General features: G+C 35.3%; 1 long non-coding RNA gene and 1 pseudogene across 1 annotated transcript in view; one reads left to right on the top strand and one right to left on the bottom strand.

The window, feature by feature from the left end:
• LOC141410921 (uncharacterized) overlaps positions 1-8,780 on the bottom strand; it is a 45,621-nt gene extending 36,841 nt beyond the window's left edge. Inside the window, exon 1 of the long non-coding RNA XR_012435723.1 lies at positions 8,727-8,780. This is a non-coding gene — a long non-coding RNA (uncharacterized lncRNA). The remainder of the gene's footprint in view (positions 1-8,726) is intronic.
• The window catches only part of LOC141410919 (bifunctional heparan sulfate N-deacetylase/N-sulfotransferase 3-like), a 162,605-nt pseudogene that overhangs the window by 116,903 nt on the left and 22,988 nt on the right, over positions 1-22,714 (top strand).

Raw genomic sequence — 22,714 nt, 5'->3', positions numbered from 1 at the left:
ATAATTTGACTAGTGGGAAACAAACAGAAAAAGTTCTGACTTACAATCCTTTGGGTATATCTCTAGGAGTGGAATTGCTGGATCATATGGCAGTTCTATTTTTAGTTTTTTAAGAAGCCTCCATACTGTTTTCCATAGTGGTTGTACTAATTTACATTCCTAACAACAGTATGTAAGGGTTCCTTTTTCCTCCACATCCTCACCAACATGTTGTTTATATATATTTTTTTATTGTTGTTGTGCTGGGTGGGTGTACATTGGAGTATTTACAAAGGTTCCTAAAATACATCAAATAGATCATATTGAATTCACCCCCTCCACTGCTCTCTTTCATCCCCCCTTCTGATTTATGTTCTTAATGATAACCATTCTAACCAGAGTGAGGTAGAATCTTGACATGGTTTTGATTTGCATTTCTTTTATGGTCAGGGATGTTGAGCATTTCTTCAGGTGCTTTTTGGCCGTTTGGACTTCTTCCTTTGAAAAAGCTCTGTTCAGTTCATTTGCCCATTTCATCATTGGGTCACTGATTTTTGGGGAGTTTAGTTTTTTGGGCTCCCTGTATATTCTGGTTATTAAATCCTCATCAGATATATAGCTGGCAAAGATTTTCTCCCACTCCATGGGCAGCCTCTTCAATTTGGTGACCATTTCTTTTGTAATGCAGAAGCTTTTTAGTTTCATGTAGTCCCATTTGTCAATCCTGTCAAGAGAAAGTTGCTGAGCCATTTGAGTTCTATGTAGGAAGTCTGTTGCCTAGGCCTATGAATTCCCATTGTGTCCCCTACTCTTTCCTGCACTAGCTTCAAAGTTTCAGGTTTTATATTAAGGTCCTTAAGCCACTTTGAGATGAAACCATATAGGATGAAAGACATGAATCTAGATTCAGTTTTCTGCATGGAGATACCCAGTATTCCCAGCAACATTTGTTTAGAAAGCTGTCTTTTCTTCATGGTAAGTTTTTGGGACCTTTGTTAAAAATCAGGTGGGTATAGCACTGTGGATTCATATCTGGGCCTTCTATTCTGTTCCACTGGTCTTCATGTCTGTTTTTAGGCCAGTACCATGCTGTTTTTACTGCTATGGCTCTGTAGTGTAGTTTGAAATTGAGTACTGTGATACCTCCAGAGGTGCTCTTTTGCTCCATATTGCCTTGGCTATTCACAGTCGTTTGTGCTTCCAAATGAAGGAATGTTAAGTCAGGTTACAATAAAGGTACCTGCACATCCATGTCTATTGCAGCATTTTTCACAGTAGCTAATCTATGGAAACAGCCAAGATGCCCCACTACTGATGAATGAATTAAGAAAATGTGGTATTTTTCACAATGGAATTTTATTCAACCATTAAAAAAAACTGACTTTTTTTTTTTTTTTTTTTTTTTTTTTACAAAATCAGAAAACAGGAGGGCACAACAGTTCCTGTCTGGTGGGTTGGTAACAATGGGATGAGGAAGGATGTGAGTAAAAGGTTTAGTAGGGTGAATATAGTGCAAATACTGTGTGCACATGTATGTAAATGGAAAAATGATACCTGTTGAAACTATTCCAGGAATGGGGGTAAAGGAGGGGATAAAGGAGAGTGGTGGAGGGGGTGGAATTTAACTATGATACATTTGGTATATCGTAAGAACTTTTGTTAAATGCCATAATGTATTCCCAGAACAACAATAAAAAAAATTTTTTTAAAGAAAGAAGAAATTCTGCATTCTTTACACGGACACTGGGCTCCACTGAGAGCTTTGTATGGCATCATTTTTAAACAGAATTTATCCGCACTTCTTAGTTGGTTTTCTCATTCTAAAGAACATATGTAAAAACATCAGCATATGAGAGAAAGGAAAAGAAGAATGCTAAAACAACAGCAGTAGGAAATGAAAGCTGACAAAAGAAAAAAGTAGTGAAAAGCAGCCAAAGAATTCAAAAAGCATAGCTGTATGGCGCCATGGAACTATTTCATGACGACATACAGCCATCCATAACGCTGAGGGAATCATGCTCAATACTTCACTTTCCATATCCTCAGAAGTATAGGTGGAATATAACAATTATTTTCCAAAGAAAACACTCTAGCTCTCTACCTCAAGTGTTCTCAACAGATGAGGTGTTTCTTTTGTTTTATTTTTTTAGTATTTGAAAATCCAGTAGAAGATTTACAAACACAAGACGATTTCTAAAACTGAGGCCCCTCAGAAGAGGCAATATCCAGATTCAGAACTTGCTTGTTGCTTATCTTCCAAAAAACTGAAGGATAGACTTAACAGCTATTTGGTTTTATTGATAGGCTTTGAAATATTTTGCTAGCACAACTTAAAAGTGGAGTTGAAGCATCAACTGAAGCTTTCTATGCTACTGTGGTTTAAATTGAATGCTGCGCTTTGTATAAACATAATTTTTGTGGTTTAACTTAGGCTGTTCTCTGTGGTCTTCCCATATAATGGGAATGCGTCAGAAGCACAGCTTCGTTTCCTGTGTAGGCTGGAAACTGTTAACAGCAAAGTTTGGAGACCGTCTGAGTGAGCTCTTTGCCATATGTTAAACTAAACTTGATATGAAAAATCATTTCGGTTTCCCGTTTCCCAGAGCATTAAAAAGAAAAAAGCAGCTCAGTCTTTATAAATATAAAAAGCATCTGTCTGCACAGGAAATTCTACTCTGTTATTTTGCAAATGATCCCTACTTATATTTACAAGAGAAATCAGATCCAATGAACTATATAGGAAGTAATGCACCATTTTGTTTAAAATTTTGAAATACATATTCATAATTCTGTACAGCTAGCTGGACTGTGAACAATCTTTGTACAGAGATCTCAACAGTGCTGCCCAGCATGGTCCTAACGCATTTATGTTTCCAAGTGAAAGGAGATGGAATATTTTGATAGCATACTGCTAACTTAAACATTTCTAGCAGATGTAATTTTTGTGTTTATATGCTCCCACCACCATTTTCAACTCAGGAAGACTCATGAGCATTCACAAAAATGCTTGGCACAGTCTCATTATAATTTTGCACTTCTTTACTCTATGAACCTCAAAAATATTCTCCTTGAGGTCTCTTACCCAGGTATAAATGTCTTTCAGTTACTCTTCAGTAGACCTTTAAGAATCTCTTTCTGTGACTGCCTTTTGGCCCACCTCCCTGTTGTTACCTATAATTTTGTCATTTCTTTTGCTCTAAACCAGCTTATTCTAAAAGCCATCCCTTAGTTTCACACCATTCCATAGCGCTCAGAAGAAATGCATGACCAGAACTCTGATCAAACATTGTAGTTTACAAAGGTCTTCATGCTACTTTTGTAACAGCCCATATTTTACCAGCAGTCCTCTCTCAGACCTGACTATATACTCTTTCTTACTTTACCAACTCAGTACTCCAGTGTTTATCCTCAATTTCATTGATTGTTTTCTTACTCCCTGACATATCAAAGACTTTTAAGAATCTCAGTCTTTTCATCTAACAGCATCTTCATGGCATTTCCAGCTAAATAAATTAACTGTAAAACCATTCATTTTTCTCTAGATTTCTTTTCTTTTTCTCTCCTTTATCTTGCTTTTCATTCATTTTCATTCTTTTAGTAACTTAAGTCACTTCTTGCTCTCAATTCACTTATTTTCGTTTCTTTATCCAAAATCATATTAAAATCATATATTAATAGTTACAAGTCATCCATCATCAAGAAGTGCCTACATTTAATAATTTCTCCGGTTTAAAAGTTGCCATCTCTTTTTCTCCAGTGCGTGCACGAATCTGTTACCACAATTTACAATTGCTGGTGATCTCTGGCAAGAAAGCCTGATATATTTTTTAGTATGACAACTGAAAAAGAAATTCTAATCAAAATAAAAGAATAATATAAGAGTGAAAAGAAAATTTACATGCAGAAACAACACTTTTGGTTAACTGTATATGAAAATAATGACTTTTGATATGAAAGGAAAAACTAGGTAAACTTATAATCTTGATCTAATCTGTAGTTATGGGGCATTTACAGAAATCTTCAGAGTAAATGGAAAAGTTAACATTTGTTCATATACAAGCTGTTTGAAAACAGTTTAAAAATCTAAATAAATGTACAAAAATCTTGTCTAAAGAAAAAACTACATATCAAAAGTAAAAACTAAAAAGAAACAAAAAAGTGAAAAGTATAGAACCATCATAAAAAGCGTCTCTCATGCGCAGAGAGACTCGGTCCTCTAACTACTTGGGAGACTGAGATGGGAACGATCGCCCTTGGCAAAAAGTTTGGGAGACCCCATCTCAAAAAAAAAAAAAGTGGGCATAGTGTTTCACAAATGTTATTTCACCTTCCGTTTGGCAGGAAGCATAAAATAAAAAGATCATGATTCAGTCCTGCTGAGGCATCAATGTGAAACCCTATCTCTAAAATAACCGGAGCAGAAAGAACTGGAGGCATGGTTCAAGTGGTAGAGCACTTACCTAGCAAGCGCAAAGCTCTGAGTTCAAACACCAGTACTGCCAAAAAAAAAAAATGTCTGTTGTGAGCTGGCGATGTAGCTCAATACTAGAGCACCTTGAAGCTCAGTGCTAGATCACTTTGCCTAACAGGTGCAATACCTGGTTTAATGTCCAGAACCAAAAGAAAAAATGAAATATCTTCTGCCATGAATAAATATACATGAAATATAAAAAACCTGCCACTGTAATGCCAATATTTGGCTGTCCACTTTATGCTCCTTCCTTTACAACACAAATCTTTGAGATAGTATCTTTTCAGCAAAAGGATTAAAATGGTTCTCTCAGATAAAAATTTTACTCTTACCTAACAGACTAGGAAACTGCAGCTATAAGCCCTCCTTAATAAATGGTGAAGGTAAACTATATTTCTGTGATAACTGATAACAACCCCAGCTGAATGGTTTTCTTCTGTCTGTTCCTGAGGATGTGGCGATATCAAAATTCTCTCAGCCTGGATCTGTGTAGGAAAAGAGCTTGACACCCATTGAAACCAGAAATCCCACTGTGAATTGGAAAGCCTCTGAGAAAAGACTCAATATAAATGCATATTCTTTGTGTGGAATTGTTTTCCCATGTTTACAGGTATCTATCAGTCTTTTTGTCTGTAGTTCAGTCTCAGGTGGCTAGAGACTGAGTAGCTGGCGTGTGCTTCCCTACACTCTGTTTGGTCAAAGCACTGCACATCCTTACACACTTGTGCATCATTATGTTCTATTAGCTCTAGAAAAATGTTCATCATTTAAAAGCCCAAAGCTTTTAGCAATTTTTATGGTATACTCTTGAAATATTTAATTTAATATTTAGCTTAATTTAATGTTTAATTTAAAATAATTAATTAGCCTATTCCCTACACACTTTGTAATACAAAGCATTTAACAAGATAAATTCTTTTAAGTGTTTCTTCTTAAATTACTTCCGTTTTTCCTTAAAAAAAAATAAACTCAAGTCAGCTTCAAAACTTTGGGGGTCATACTCAGGTAATAAAAGAACTCTAGTCACTTTGGTAATACAATAGTTTCAATAAAGTAAGTATAAATCCTGTCTCATGTAATAATCACAATACTGGACTTCATTCAAGATTAAAATTTCTCCTCATCCTGCAGGAAAGAAGCCTTCAGTGGGAATTGAGGCTTTGTCTCTACCTACAGCCTTGTATCTCTGATTAACAGTGGTTTCTAAACTGTCAAAGGTCAAAGTGAGGGAAAGTAGAGAAGAATAGTAAAGGCCAACTTCTGTTTTAACCAATTCTTGCATGAGAAGGAAGGAAGGAGAAAGGGAGGGAGGGAAGGAGGGAGGGAGGGAAGAAGAAAGGAAGGAAGGAAGGAGAAAAGAAGAAATCTTTCTGGAGCAGATATTTAGAAAAGTAGAAACTTTATCACTAGATGAAGGAGACTTTTTCTCTTCTTAACCTTCTTCCTCCATCCCCAGTTACCCACTTATCCTCCCTAATAAGGCAAATTTTCTTATTCAACAGGCAGTATTCTCTAGACATTGGTACTTAATGAAACCATTTATAAAAAACCCTTGGAATTGTTTCAAAATTCCAATGTATCTTAGGCTTACCTGATGTGATAATAATATATAAGCAAAGGTTTTTTTAATTTTTTCTATAAGTCATGATGCATTTTTGTTTAGTCAATACTGAATGAGCATTTCAATTTCATAACCACAAGTCCCTGTATCTCTTCTGTGCAGTTCTAAGTTGTTGCTATGTGGTAAGCTTGACTTTCTAGAAAGGAAACAATGATAAATTCTAGTTCTTTTTTTTGCTGGTTCACCTAGTTTCTAAAATAATTTACTTTGATAATGTATAACTCCTCATTAAAGACATATATTACTGATGGACTGGCTTATCTTTAAATAAGTTATTTAAAAGAATTTATAGTTTAAAGTAACAACAAATTATAAACCATATGTAGAACACTATCTACAAATTACTTTTTAAAATATCTACTCTAGTTAGAATCTTTTGCAAACTTGCTAAGTTTTATACCCAGAGTTAGGTACCTCTATGATGGTATTTTCTCACTATCCTGGGGAAAGTCCCTCCACCCACAAGCACCTTTGGCAGTAGGTGGTCTCTAGCTTTGCTGACTCCTAAAGGTTTAATTTTTAAATATATATTTCTGGTCTTTGCACATTTCTGCAGAAATGCCTTGCTAGGTATCTTGCTTTTAATTAAGTCTTCCTTAGCTAACTCCTGCATCTGGGTTGGTCTTTTCAACTGCATAACCATGGAAAATCTACCTCACTATGGTACCTTTATGCCAAACTTCATTTCTTAAGATGTCTTGTTTTAATCAAAACAGTTATGTGCAGCTTTTTTAGGCATAGTTAAGCACTGGTATTTTCTCTCTCATAAAGGGATGTCACCTGGATTGCTCTGTTAATATCTAGCAAGTGTTCATTCTTCAGTATTATTCTTTCTTATCCTTTGAGTGTTAACTGTACTAAATTGACAGTCCCAAGTCATGCAGTATTTTATGAAACACTTGATTAGAGGGGCTACCTTAAAATAAATAAAAGCAAATTTTTAAATGGTTTTGAACATTTAGAAATTTAGCAAGCTGATCTTTGTGATTACTTAAATTCAGTTCATTTATATATAAGCCAAAGTCAGATTTTCATGTTGGTCTATTTTCTTGAAGCATTCTTTAAAAATTTTGACAAGTCTTTGAAGTAAAATTCAACAGCTTTAAGGACACTTAATTTAATTTTCTTTTTATATCTTCATCATGCTATGGTGAAAATAAGAATATTTTCATTGCAAAGTTTAATATAACCTTTGTGCTATATTTCTGCTTTTAAAAAGGATTTCTCTTAATCATTTTTAAATCCATCTTAAGCTATAAATGTATTCATTATTCTGTCACTCTATGAGTCTAATGGAAGAATAACAGCTGTTGTCTTGTCTCTAAATAACTGCAATAGGGGTTTTCAGAGTAATGTAGAGACAGTATCAGAATAGCACAAGCCACAGACACAATGCAAAATTAATTGAAAATTGGTGATCTGAGAGTTGGAGACACTTTTATGGCATGTAGACACTTTTATGGCATGTAAACACTTGTTCAGAAGCTAAAATAACAGTGATTCATTAATCCAATAGAATTTCCTCTTCTGGCATCTAACAGAAATGTTAATTGATTATCAATCATTACCTTATAATAAAAGGGCTGAAGTTTGCAATTCTGAATGTATAGCCAGAAAAATTATGTGAGAGATATAAATGTTATTAAAAAAAGACAAACCACTTCAAGCTAAATTGTTTTAAATTACATTGACCTCATCCCTGTACCTTTGAAACCTGTCCCTAATTAAAAGCAATTGATTCACTCTTCCATCTTTCTCCTAAAGGCTATCAGATCTCAAATTCGAAAGGTTAAGAGCTCCTTGCCAAATTATTCTGCAGTTGGGCTTCCCTTTGAGATTCTTAAATGATGACTAAGGCACAAAACAGATAAATAAAATAGTATTCAATGAATCTAACCTTAAAAATTAAAACGACATCTTGTTCCCATTGGAGAAGGTGGTAAAATTGAAGTACTTTTTGCCATAAAACCATTATAGCACAAAAACTTGGAAAAGCTGAGACATCAAAGTGAGATCTGAGAGGGGCCACCTTGCCAAAATTCAAGTTTCTCATCCACATCCAGAATAAAAAGGTCAAGTTTCTGGAAATTAAGACTGTGAAGAAGACTTCTTGGAAAGATTGTGCTGCATGGTAAGCATGATGCCCATGGGAGGGCAGGGGCATGAGTATCTACTGCACTGCTCAGCTCAGCTCTGGCTTCAGGATTACTGGAACCCTCAGAGGACTTGACAGGTGTTCACTGGAGCAGGGGGACATAACAGGTTGGTGTAAGCCTCACAACTGACAAAATGAAAACATGAGAGATGAGTCAAGTGGTCCGTGTTAGAAAAGGGAGACACATCTAGGAATTATATGCTCTCTTTTTCAAAGGCAAATCAAAGGTCCCTAAATCTCAGAGCCCAGATGGAGCCCTACTCAGAAGAGAGCCTAAAAGACACTGGGGAATATGCTGGCCTCATAATGCGAAATTGCATTGGTGAGGTCCAACTGCAAATTACAAATATCTTAGGTGGAGATAACACAAGCAACCTTACGGCAGTATCAATCAAGCAGTAATTCCCTGCATCCCTTTTCCTCCTGTACCTTCATGCCCCAAATAGTAAGAGATCATAAACTTCAGTAAGCAAGAATAAAAGAATAATAAAATCACTCACTGGAGAAGAGTGAATCTCTTCCCACTGTCTTGCAGATTCTCTCCTGCACCAGGCCCTAGTTGGGTGAGAAGAAAAGATTTAATACTTCAACAAGCTTGGAGTTGTGATTATTTCCCGGACCAGAAAATTTATACTACTAAATCAAGGCTGTGTTAACAACTTAAAGCTACATAAGAACTTTGGTCACCTAAGAAACTAGGAGCTGGGCTCACGCCCAGCAGAGATCAGAAAGATCAAAGTTCAAGGCCAGCCTGGGAAAATAGTTCACATTACCCTATCTTGAAAATTCCCAACACAAAAAAGGGCTGATAGTAGAGTAGAGCACCTGCCTAGCAAGTGTGAGGCCCTAAGTTCAAACCGCAGTACCACTAAAAATAAAAAGAAATGAAACTAGGGAGGCCCTTTTGCCTGTCCTGTCCTTCATCCCAGTTGATAAATGGGAAACCAACACACCAAACAAATTTTAAAGGAAGAGTAGCGAAAGCAGTAAGTTTGGTTTAATTATTATATCCCTGAATTCTGGTTTTTTAATATCTAAGTACACAATGATTTTTAATTTAAATATTGTTTTATTAAGATATTTTATATTAACATTTTACACTATGAATTCCCTTACAAAATATAAGATTTTAAAAGATGAAATAAATTATATTTCTAAATGTCTTGGTAATGACAATGACCTCTTATTAAAATTAATATGTATAAATTCATGTTTAAATATTTTTCTTGAAAATTCTGAAATCAGGGTGTCTACTCTCTTCCAGTCTGATTACACCAATGCTGTTTTCATCTCATTACATGGCTGATAATAGCTCCTGCTAGAAATAGGACAAGTATTGGCTCTGTCCCTTTCTTGTCTTTTACTTGCACTTTGTTTATTAGTATTACCTATGAATCATCATTTCTTAAGAATTTAGTTAAGATACTTGGACATTTTGTACTACGATGCTAAAACTAGAAAATGTAACTTATAATCTGTGTAACTGGGCTTTCATAAACTGCCATGTATCATAATGCACTGCAAGGTAAGTGTATTACACAGCTTTGCTGGCAATCACCTTAGAATCCTCTGCATTATGGAACTCTCTCTCTTTCTTCAGGGTTGCCTAATACCAGAAGAGAGATTACTGGAAAACCAAAGAAGTTAATGATTCAAAGACCCTCAGTTTCTTTCTTTTTTTTTTTCATTTATTCACATATATTACATTGTTTGGGTCATTTCTTCCCCCTGTCCCCCTCCCCCACCGTCTCCCCTCCCTCCCCACATAGTTTCTAGGCAGAACCTGTTCTGCCCTTATCTCTGATTTTGTTGAAGAGAAGACATAAGCATAATAAGGAAGACATAGCATTTTTGCTAGTTGAGTTAAGGATAGCTATATAAAGAGATTCCTAGCATTGCTTTCATGTACAAATGTGTTACAACCCAGGTTGATTCATCTCTAACTGATCTTTACACTGGTTTCTGATCCCCTTCTCATGTTGACCTCTGTCTCTTTAAGGTTTCTGTGTTAGTTCCTCTGGAGTGGGGACATCAAATGCTTTCATGTTTTGGGTGTTCTCCCCTTGTCATGTGATCCAAGTCCAACAACATTGCTGCATTTGCCCTAGATCTAAAGACCGCATATGAGGGAGAAAATACAATTTTTGGACTTCTGATGTTCTCAGAATGATGTTCTGCAGTTCCATCCATTTACTTGCAAATGATAAGATTTCATTCTTCTTCATGGCTGAGTAAAATTCCATTGTGTATAAATACCACATTTTCTTGATCCATTCATCAGTAGTTGGGCATCTTGGTTGTTTCCATAACTTGGCTATTGTGAATAGTGCAAAGACATTCACTTTCAAGGGCCCCTGCCACAATTTATTTGAAACTCCTATTTCTTCCCACTACCATTTTCCCATTTATCAAACATGGCTTCATATCAGACGGACATGCTGACAGTTCAACAGCAGGCATTTTTGTGAGTCTAAGTGGAAGTAGAATGGGATGTATTTAGTTTAGGCTCACAATGTTTTTTTTTTATCAGTTTTTTTAGTATTGGAGATAGAATCCAAGGCCTCACACTTGCTAGGCAAATACTCTACCACTTGAGGTATGCCTCCAGCTCTTTAGTTTTAATTAATTTTTAAGATGGTATATCACTGACTTTGCCTAGGCTGCCTTCTAACTCATGATCCTCCTGCCTCTACCTCCCAAGTAGCTAAGATTACAAGAATGTGCCACTACAACTTTTTTTTCAATTTTTTTTATTGTCTACTAACTGTACAAACAGATGGATTTCATTATGACACTTCCATATATGTATATAATGCACTTTGATCATATTCACCCCTTTATTACCCCTTCTTATCTCCCTCTCCTATCTTCTTTTCCCTTTCCAGATCCCTAAAATCCCTGTTTTACTATCATGTCCTTTTTTTCCCCCTAAATCCCACATATGAATAGAAAACATTCAATCCTTATCTTTGTGAGAATGGCTTATTTCACTTAACATGATGATCTTGAGTTTCATCCATTTTCCCACAAATGGCATAATTTTTCTTTATGGCTGAATAAAACTCCATTGTTTGTATGTATCACATTTTCTTTACCCATTCATTCATAGACAGGCATCTAGGTTGATTCCATAATGTAACTATTGTGAATAGTACCAACATAAACATGTGTGTGCAGATATCTCCACAGTAAACTCACTTTGATTCATTTAGGCGTATAATCAGAAGTAGTGGACTGGCTTACATGGTAGTTCTATTTTTAATTTTTTGAGGAACCTCCATACTGATTTCCACAGTGGCTATACTTGTTTATATTGCCACCAGCAGTGTATCAAGGTTCTTTTTCCCCAATGTCTTCACCAACATTTGTTATTTTTTGAATTCTTGATGATAGCCATTCTGACTTGGGTAACATGAACTCTCACTGTAGTTTTGATATGTGTCCCTGCTGGATAAAGATGTTGAATATGTTTTCATGTATTTATTGGACATTTGTATTTCTTGTTCGAAAAGTGTCTGCTGGATGACATGATCTTATACCTAAGAGACCCAAAAAAAACTCCACCCAAAAACTCTTACTAGATACCATAAACAGCTTCTGCAAAGTAGAAGGATACTAAATCAACTTACAAAAATTAGTAGCCTTTCTATACATCAACAATGAGCAGATTGAGAAAGAATAGAGGAAAACAATTCCATTTACAATAGCTTCCAAAAAGAAAAAAATCAAATACCTAGGAGTAAACTTAGCAAAGAATGTAAATGACCTCTACAAGGAAAACTACAAACTACTGAAGAAAGAAATCAGAGAAGACTACAGAAGGTGGAAAGAGCTCCCATGCTCATGGATTGGCAGAATCAACATAGTAAAAATGGTTATGCTAACAAAAGCAGTCTACGTGTTCAGCACAATTCCCATCAAAATCCCAATGACATTCTTCACAGAGATTGAAAAATCTACCCTAAAGTTCGTTTGGAAACACAAAAGACTGCAAATAGCCAAGGCAATACTGAGCAAAACGAAAACACTGGAGGTATCACAATACCCAACTTCAAACTATACTATAGAGCCATAGCAATAAAAACAGCATGGTACTGGCACGAAGACCAGTGGAACAGAATAGATGACCTGGATATGAATCCACTCAGCTTTGCCCACCTAATTTTTGACAAAGGTACCAAAAACATACAATGAGAATAGACAGCCTTTTCCACAAATGTTGCTGGGAAAACTAATATCTCCATGCAGAAAACTGAAACTAGATCCATGCTGTCACCTTGTACAAGTATTAACTCAAATTGCATTAAGGACCTTAATATCAGACCTGACACCTTAAATCTAGTATAGGAAAGAGCAGGGAATACACTTGAAGCAATAGGCATAGACAAGGACTTCCTCAGTAGAAATCAAGCAGCTCAACAACTAAGAAAGAATTGACAAATAAGACTACATCAAATTAAAAAGCTTCTGCACAACAAAAGAAATTGTCTCTAAATTGAAGAAGCCACCCACAAAATGGAATAAAATCTTTGCTAGCTATACATCAGACAAGGAACTGATAGCCAGAATATACAGGGAGCTCAAAAAACTAAACTTCCCCAAAATCAATGACCCAATAAAGAAATCGGCAACTGAACTAAGCAGAACTTTTTCAAAGGAAGAAGTCCAAATAACTAAAATACACATGAAAAAATGCTCACCATTCCTGGCCATAAAGGAAATGCAAATCAAAACCATGCTACGATTCCACCTCACTCCTGTTAGAATAGCTACCATCAAGAACACCACCAACAGCAAATGTTGGCGAGGATGCAGGGGAAAAGGAACCCTTATACACTGCTGGTGGGAATGTAAGCTAGTACAACCACTACGGAAAACAATATGCGGTCTCCTCAAAAAACTAAAAATAGATCTGCCATACTATCTAGCAATACCACTCCTAAGGATAAATCCAAAAGAATATGAGTCAGGTTACCACAAAGGCACTTGCACACCCATGTTTATTGCAGCACTATTCACAATAGCCAAACTATGGAAAAAAGATGCCCCACTACTGATGAATGAATTAAGAAAATGTGATATTTATACACAATGGAATTTTACTCAGCCACAAAGAAGAATGAAACTTTGTCATTTGCAGGTAAATGGATGGAACATCATCTTAAGTGAAGTTAGTCAGGCTTAGAAGGCCAAAAGTCACATGTTCTTCCTCATATGCAGATTATAGACCTAAAACAAATGAAGCAATATTACTGGCCACAGGTCACTTTAAGGGGAGGCCATGCACGTTAGGAATAGGGAAAGGGAAGGAAACCAAAAACTTGAATGTGGTTGATGTGCTCACTGTGTAGGAATGAATAAAGTAATCTTAAACTGACTGAGGCCACTATGGGAAGGAGACTAGGGAGTAGTGAAGAGGACTGGTAGAGATGAACCAATTTGGGTTGTAATACATGTATGCATGGAAATAACAGAAGGAATCTCCCCGTGTAGCTATCTTTATCTCAAACTAGCAAAAAAGCCATGTTTCTCTTCTTATCTTTTATGTTTTTTTCTTCTAAAAAATCAGAGAACAGGAAGGTGGAACAGGTTCTACTCAGAGGGGAACGGGGGTTGGCACCAGTGGGAGGGGGAGGTGGTGGAGAAAGGGGTAGGAGGATGAATATGGCCCAAATAATGTGTATACATGTACATATGCAAAAATGATACCTGCTGAAAGGGTTCCAGAAATCGGGGGAGGGGAGGTTAAAGAGAGTAGTGGAGGGGGTGATTCAAGTAGGATATATTTATACATTGTAAGAACCTTTGTAAATGCTACAATGTACCCTTTGCCCATAATTGATTAGATTATTTCCTCTTTTGATATTTAATTTCTTAAATTCTTTGTATATACTGGATATTAATGTCTTGTCAGAATGTATAGCTAGAAAAGATTTTCTCCCATTCTATAGACTACTCTTCATTCTAGCAACTGTTTCTTTTTCTATACAGAAACTTTTTAACTTTATGCAATCCCATTTCTCAATTCTTGCTATTATTTCTTGAGCTATTAGAGTGCTATTCAGAAAGTCTGCCTGTGCCTAAATCCTGAAGTGTTTACCCTATGACTTACTCAAATAGTTTCAAAGTCTCAGGTCTTATGTTAAGGTCTTTGATTACTTAAAGTTATTTTGTTTTTTCCCAGGGTGAAATATAGCAATTTAGTTTAGTGAGTATCTAGTTTTCCCAGTAACACTTGCTAAAGAGATGTTTTTCCAATGTATGTTTTTGGCACCTTTGCCAAGAATCAGATGGCTATAGCTAAATGGGTTTGTTTCTGGTGTTCTATTTCATTGGTCTACACATCTATTTTTGTGCCCGTACCATGCTATCTTTCTCACTATAGTTCTGTAGTATAGTTTGAAGTTGATATTGTGAGTGCTCTTTTTGTTAGGATTGCTTTGGATATTTGGAGTCTTTTGTGTTTCCTTATGAATTTTAGGATTTTTTTTTTATTTCTGTGAAGAATGCCATTGCAATTTTGGTGAGGATTGCATTGCATCTGTAGATGCTTCTGGTGACATTTTAAACAATTCTTTAAGAATTTTAACAATATTAACAATTCTACAATTTAATTTTGCTGATCTATGAACATAAGAGATATTTCCATGTTCTAGTCTCCTACAATGTCCTTCTTCAGTGCTTTATATCTTTCAATGTAGAGTTTTTTAACATCTTTGGTTAAGTTTATGCCTAGGCATTTTATTTTATTTTTTGGGTCTGTTATAAATGGGATTGTTTTTCCTGACTTCTTTTTCAGAGTTATAATTGGTGTATCAAAAAGCTACTAATTTAGTATGTTGATTTTGTATCCTGCTTCTTTGCAGAAGATATGTATTAGATCTAAGACTCTTGTGGTAGTTTTTAGGATCAAACATTTCAAAAGGTACAGAAAAGGCCTTTGATGAAGTTCCACAAATCTTCATGATAAAAGCCCTAAAGAAACTAGAAATAAAAGGATCACACATCATCATAATAGAGGCTGTATCTTCTGCAATGCTGACTTGATGGACATAAATTGATTTATTTTGTGTTTATCTTAGAAGGTCTTTATTTTTCCATCAATTTTAAAGGATAGATTTGCTAGGTATAGTAATCCTGTTTGGCAATTGTTTACTTTCGACTCATGAAGTAAATTATTCCATGACTTCCTGGCTTTAAGGTTTCCTGCTGAGAGGTCTTAATGTAATTCTGGTGACTTTGCCTTTGTAAGTAACTTGGCACTTCTCTCTTTCAATTTTTAATGTTCTTTCTTTGTTCTTTGTGTTCCTGGCATTTTAACTAAAATGTGATGCAGAAGGTTGCTTTTCTGGTTATACCTATTTGCAGTTCTAAATTACCTCATGCACTTTCCCCATACTTGGGGAATTTTCTGCCATAATTTCATTAAATAGGTTTTGTATGACTTTAGTTTGTGTCTCAGCTCATTCTTCTACCAAAGGATTCCTAGGTTGCCCCTTGATTGCAGTGTTCTTGAAAGTCGTGGTTATGATTATTTGTTTTCTTTATCACACTACCTGAATGTAATATTCCTTAATCAGTCTTGTCTTCAATCCATGATATTCTTTCTTCTACTCAACCTAGTCTAAGACATTTCCTTCTTCTGCAAGACATACTCTATTAAAATGATGCTTCCCACTGCATTTTTTTTATTTCATTTATTCAACTTTTAATTTTCTAAGATTTTTTTAGGATCTCTTTCATTTTGCTGAATTTCTCATCCAAGTTGATGAATGTCTCACCCAAGTCTTGAATAGAATATGACCCATATACTATTTGATAATATCATGTAGCATAGCATTGAGAGTATAAAATGACCATTTGTAGCAGGATAATACTACTATTTCAAAATTCATCTGATTGAAATTAAAAACAAAAAGCTAAAATGTTCTCTGCAAGAACCAGATGAACGCCAAAGCATGCTCACATGCCTTCTTCAGAATAGATTAGATAATTATAATAGGTTAGCATTTGTGGGAGAATTTTAAGATAAGTCTCAATGTCATATTTTACCCAATAAAATCAATTCTTCATCTTTCTTAGGTAACATATATTTCTTTGAGCTCCAAAACCTTATTGAGCTCTTAACATGTGTTCTCTCATTAAATCCTCACAAGTAATTCAAATGGAATTGTTATATCTACCATTTTCTTCTCTACAGTCTAATAAAAGAGCCTTTTTTTTAACTCCTTTGTTAACTCTCATTCACATTTGGTTTATCTTTCAACTGTGACTCATCAATTTAAAGCCAAATAGTCAAAGATAATGCAGTTTCCAAATAATTCATTCTTGTCAGCATTATTTGGTAGTAATAAGGCAGCTTTCCTCCACTGTCACCACTCACAGTAGACTGAAGACTCCTGCTTCCTTCCTGTTTTCTTCCTATTCATCCCTTGAAGAATAGAAAGAAAGCCCAGGGAGCTGGGCTGATGTGCTGAATCTAAGGCAGGTGACCCACAAGATACTAGTCTTTAAAATACATATTCTCTTTGACCCAATAATTTCACCTACTTTGAAAAAAAATTCCTAGAAAGGTAGTAAAACATAAAAACCAAGTTGTTTCCAGATGTTTATAACAATAAAAGGTTATAAATACACTAAATTTAGCTGGGAGTGTAGCTCAGTGGTAGAAAGCACATGCTTAGCATGCACCTGAGTTTGATCTTCAAGCCCTCCAATAATACAATATAAATAAATAAATACATACATATATAAAAATACTAAAGGACTAACAGAAAAAAGTTCAGTAAGTTTTGATGATTAATAAGATAGCTATTTAGTCATTCAAATATATACATGTATGTTTTTAAAGCATCTTGAGTGATGTACTAAAATGCTAAAAATGTACTGCAATATATACTATGTACTATATGCAATAAATACTATGTACCAAAATATATCATACTTTAAAATACACATAAAAATTTATTTTAAAATAACTCATTTATAACAATTTATAAAACTTATATCATATATAAACAGTTTTGAACAATTCTTAGTGTTTCTCCCTTTTTAAAAATGTTCTGTTTTTCTACCTTGAATGTGTATGATTTTGTTTGTTTGTTTGTTTTGTTTTGTTGGTGGCTCAAACTCAAGGTCTCACACTTGCTGGGCAAGCACTCAACCATTTGAATTATGCCTCCAGGCCTTTGTGCTTTAGGTTATTGTTTTAGATAGGATCTTGTGTGTTTGCCCAAACTGCCATCAAACTTGAGTCCTCTTACCTATGCCTCTCACCTAGCTAGGAATACAGATGTGCACCACCACACACAGCTATTTGTTGAAGTGGGGTCTCACTAACTTTTTACCAGGCTGGTCTCAAATGGCAATCCTCCCAATCTCCATCTCCTAAGTAGCTAAGGTTACAGGCATGAGCCACCACACTTGACTTGAATGTGTAATTTTTAAAAGCAGAACTACTACATATAATGAGATAGACTTGAATTCTGTTCAACAGATATTTACCAGTAATGTATTACGCAATTAAGTTTATTGAACATTCCTGTAGTCAACTATGTACATAACTGTAGATGCAATGAAGATTATAATATGGTCACTACTCTTGATTAGCTCACAGTTTAGCAAGAGGAACAAATAACTATTCAAGGCTACATATTACAGCAGTTGCTAAAAGAGAGCATAAGGGTACAGTGGCAATACAAAGAGGGCGTGGTCATCTCAAATTAGGCAAATCATAGGTAAATAAAAATAAGAGAGGGCATTCCAGATAGAATAAATAACATCTACATATGCTAGGCTGATTTACTACAATGAAAAGTCAAAGAAGGTAAATGGAAACATGAAGACAGAAAGAAGGTAAGCACCAGGTCATGATGGACTCTTGAGTGCTAGGTCACTATGCCCTCTAGCATTGAGGCATAGAATCTAGAGCTACACTTTCTAATATGGTAGCCACTAGCCACATACAGCTACTCCATGTTTAAACATACTGTAAATATAAAATATGACATCAAATTGTAAGATAGTATTAAAATGTAAGGCATTTCAATAATTTTAATATCGATTATGTGCTGAAATGGTATTATATTTTACATATTGTATTAAATTAAATATAGAATTAAAACTACTATTACTTTTTTATTTTTATAATGTGGCTTTTAGACATTCTAAACTACCTATGGGACTTTTATATCATGTGATCAGCCCTGTTTTAGAAAATCTGTTCTAAAAAACAGATTACAAGGCACAATCCTGGAAGGAAAAAGAGTAGTTAGAAGGTTTTTAAAGAATCCAGGGAAGAGGCAGTGAGGGACTAAATCATGTAAGTACAAGGGATAGAAAGCAGGAGATTAAGTTATAAGAATGAGACTATACTAACAAAACCACATCAGCTGTGTAAGAAACAAGGAGTTGGTAAAGTGTCTGGAATGCCTCAGTTTTTTGGTTTGATAACCTGACAAATAGTAGTAACCTTACACAAAATAAGGAACATCATATCTGAGTATGAAAGTTCATTTATTCAGATATTTATTTTCTCCATGCTAGTTATTATCTAGTTGGATAGGTGGTAGAGATCTACTAGTGATAAAACAAATGAGACACCTGCTTTTCTAGAGCCTACTTAACTCTATTGGGAATAAAAACTGAGCTCAACCTGGCTATGTTTAAAGTGAGATAACTCTGGAACATTCAGGTAGAAATGTCAATCAGACACTTAGGTGTTTATGTATAAAATTTAGTGGAAGGATACAGATAGCAGTAGCTTGAGCTTTATGAATCAATATGATAATTCCATCTAAAGACAGCATGTAAAGAACAAAACCCTTAGGAACACCAGCTATTTAAAAGTAACACAGATAAGGAGGGATCAGTAAAGGAGAAAGTTCAAAGAGAAGTAGCAGAAAACAGTTTCACAAAAGCTAAGAAAGGAGAAAGTTTTAACAGTGGGCAACAGTGTCAAAATGAGCAGTTTGGCTAATATAAAGACTATCAAGTATCCATGGGGTTATGTAGCTAAGAGGCTGTATTACTCACCTTTGAAAAGGCATTTTTAAGTGCAATGGTTGGGGTTCTGAATAGAGGTGAGGAATGCACTGCTCCTCTGAAGAACTTGCTTGTGAAGAATTGTGGCTGGAAAAGATATAAGCTCAAGAGGGAGCCTAAAATGAGATTCGAACATGTTTTCTGAAGTGTGAGGTCCTGAGTTCAAACCCCAGTACCACTTAAAAAAAAAAGTCAAACATGTTTTCTGGAATTACGGAATGACCATAGGAAGGAATGAAAACAGAGGAACAAGTGATGAATAAGATATCATGGGAATTTAAAGCAGATGGGATGAAAAGCACTGAGCAATAGGCTAGTCTTGAACACAAAATGGAACACCTCTGCCTGACACTGTAGGTGTCAGGAAAAAATTTAAAAGGCAAATGTAGAGCAGGCACTGCTGGCTCATGCCTGTAATCCTAACTACTCAGGAGGTAGAGATCAGGAGGATTGAGATTTGAGGACTGCCTAGGCAAACAGCAAGACCCTATCTCAAAAATACCCAACACAAAAAGGGCCTGGCAGAATGGCTGAAGTGGCAGAGCACCTGCCTAACAAGTGTGAGGCTCTAAGTTCAAGCCCCAGTATTGACAAAAATAAAAGGCAAATGTATAGGGAGTTGAGTAGGGACTTGAAAGAGTTCCTGCCTCATGAGATGTACTCCATTTACTTTTAGGATGATTAACTTGGGAGAGTAGAGGTTGAGTCAAAGACCACAAGATAGGAATGAAAGTTTGAAACCACTGTAAAAGGGTTCAACTGAAGAGTAAGGTAACAAAAATGAATAAAAAGAATATCCAGTAGTCCTGAGTGTTCAGATTGTAACCATATGCTTACATGATATGAATAGCTCCCATTGAGTGTTTTCTCTGTAGCTGTGCCAAACAGTCAATATGTGGTAATGAAATAATTCAATGCAAAGGTTCATTCAAAGTCTCAGATTTGCAGAGCGCTAAAAGCAGAAAAATGATTTAGGAATCTCAGGGTGAAAGTAGGAGAGAAGTTCAAATCATTGATTATAGAATAGTGCCTGATAAAGGAAGTGAAGATAGATGCAGAAAAATAAATGAGAGTCAAGAGATTGGAGGATAAGGATGATGAGCTGCTGGAAGGAAGCTATAAATAAAAAATGATGTTTCTACAAAATAGCAATAACTTGTCAGTAAAAATAATAGCTATTATCTATTAAGCAATTACTATGTAACAGACAGTGCTTTGATTTATAAATATAATTGTGATGACAACTCAATAAGGAAGGTATTGTTAGCTTCTGTTTTCTTTTAGATAAGAACATGAAAGTACTATAAGTTGAAATAACTTGCAAAGATCACAGAGCCAGTAGGTAGCAGGGGCCACTTTCTTATCTACTGGGCAGGACAAAGTCAAAGACATAAAGATATTGTTTATTTACAAAAGAACAAGATTACATAGAAAACAGAAGGAAGTGGGCAGGGAGAGTAGTAGGGTGAATGAGGTAAACTTAGAGGAGATAAGAATAAATACTTGAGGAGAACTACAATTTTAATGGTGGTATAGGTTTACCAGAATGAATAGCAATGAAAAAATAACTGACCCTAGATTTCCTACCTTTACAAATAAAATTATTGGTGCCAGGCTCATACTTGTATCATACACAGTTCAGACAATAAAGTTGAAAGGCCCCATGCCAGCCCCCGTGGAGTTTATACATACTAGAGACAAATTAAACAAGCATTTTTAAAAGCATAATATAACTCAGAATAAGAAAATGTCAGAAAGGTGAAACTAATATGTTCTAGTGTCCAAATTTTTTAAATAATGCATTTGCCAAGACATATATATATATATATATATATATATATATATATATATATATTAAAAAAAGATGTGATGCTCTTGGAAACACAGGACTGAACTAAGTGTAGAAAGGTGAGGCAGTGTATTCTAGGGAGCAGAAACTGCATAAACAAAACCATGGAGGTATGCAGGCCCAGGAAACCTGGAGTACAGCCGATCACAGAAGGGTTACAGAAGATAAAACTGGAAAGGTAAACTGGGACCATATTGTAACTTAGGGGGACCCACTAATTTTATTTAATACAAAAGGTGAAGAAGCACTCTGAGAGGGCTTAAACCAAGAAATTATAGAATAAGAAATCTGGCCCAGTACATCATTAGAATTGCTTTTCTGCTCAGAATTTTTCATTTATTTCCCAAAAAAAGGGATGTGTTCATATGATTGGGTATAATCATGACAGTGATGAAACCCATATATTTTTCATTATGATAAAAATGAAACTTCCAGTTTGATCACTGCCTCATAAAAATAAACTGGTTTCCTTATTTTTCCCCCTAAAGAGCTCTGGTCTGGAGAAAAAAAAATAGGAGAAAAAGAACAGAAAGTAAATTGCATCATATTTGTCCTCTGCCATACAACATTTAAAATGCCATAAATTAAAGTAAAAATGAGCATGAAAGGCAGAAGTTATATACAGTAATAAATATCTGAGAACTACAAAGGAAATGGAGAAGAATTTTGCTTTAGGAAAAAAAAAACAAAGGATTAAAGAAAATTAGGAATCAATTGCACATATCTATTTGAACCAGTTTTTAAGCAGTATTTGTGCATCTTCACACATCTGTCAGTAGAGCAGAAGGCCTGGAAAGGGATGGACAAGGGCACACAACAAGGTACTCTTTGTGCAAGCACAACTGTAAGTCTAGGGCATCAAAATATATTTTTGAACTTTATAAGACATGGTTGTTTTTAAAATGTATTCAAAAGGACCATTACAGAGCAACCAATAATCTGAATCTTTTCTGTGAGAATAAACATATTCATTTCCACAAGAAATAAACATTTCTATGGGAAAACTGGGTATCTCAAATTGTGTTCTTATAAGAATACACCTGCATCAGGACTAGATCTCTAAAATGCAGGTGCCAGGGCCCCCTCCTAACAGAAAATCAGAGTCTCTGAATGTAAGGCCTAGTGACAGAACATTTAAAAATTTTGTATGCTTTGTATACATCTAAAGCTTTTGAATCTTTGGTCATCTGGACAGATACTGAAACAAAACTGAGAGAATGTAGGGGATTTTTTTTCTTCCTTTTGAATTTCGAATCTTTTCACAAACAAAAGTTAAAAGATTGGGCACCATATTAATATTTGCATCCCCAGAACCAGGCAGAAGCATCTAGAAAATAGCAGAATGATCAAATTTGTGGATTTGAACTGCGCAACATGGTCATGAACGGCATAATTTATAACCAATAACATACCTTCTCCTATATCCAGTTTCCTCTGCTCTCCCCTGATCTTCTCAAAAGGAACTGCAGTTCCTTTTGCACAGACTCATGTCCTCCTTATTCTTCTTGGAAGTAATTATACATCTCCCATACTAGGACCATGATAAAGTCATTGGGGTTTATCTTGAAGATTTTGCAAATAGTATCTTTTTCTTTT

This window comes from Castor canadensis, chromosome 9, assembly GCF_047511655.1.
Source record: "Castor canadensis chromosome 9, mCasCan1.hap1v2, whole genome shotgun sequence".
Lineage (NCBI taxonomy): Eukaryota > Metazoa > Chordata > Mammalia > Rodentia > Castoridae > Castor > Castor canadensis.
Note: the sequence above shows the minus strand (reverse complement) of the source record. Positions and strands in the feature narration are given on the sequence as shown.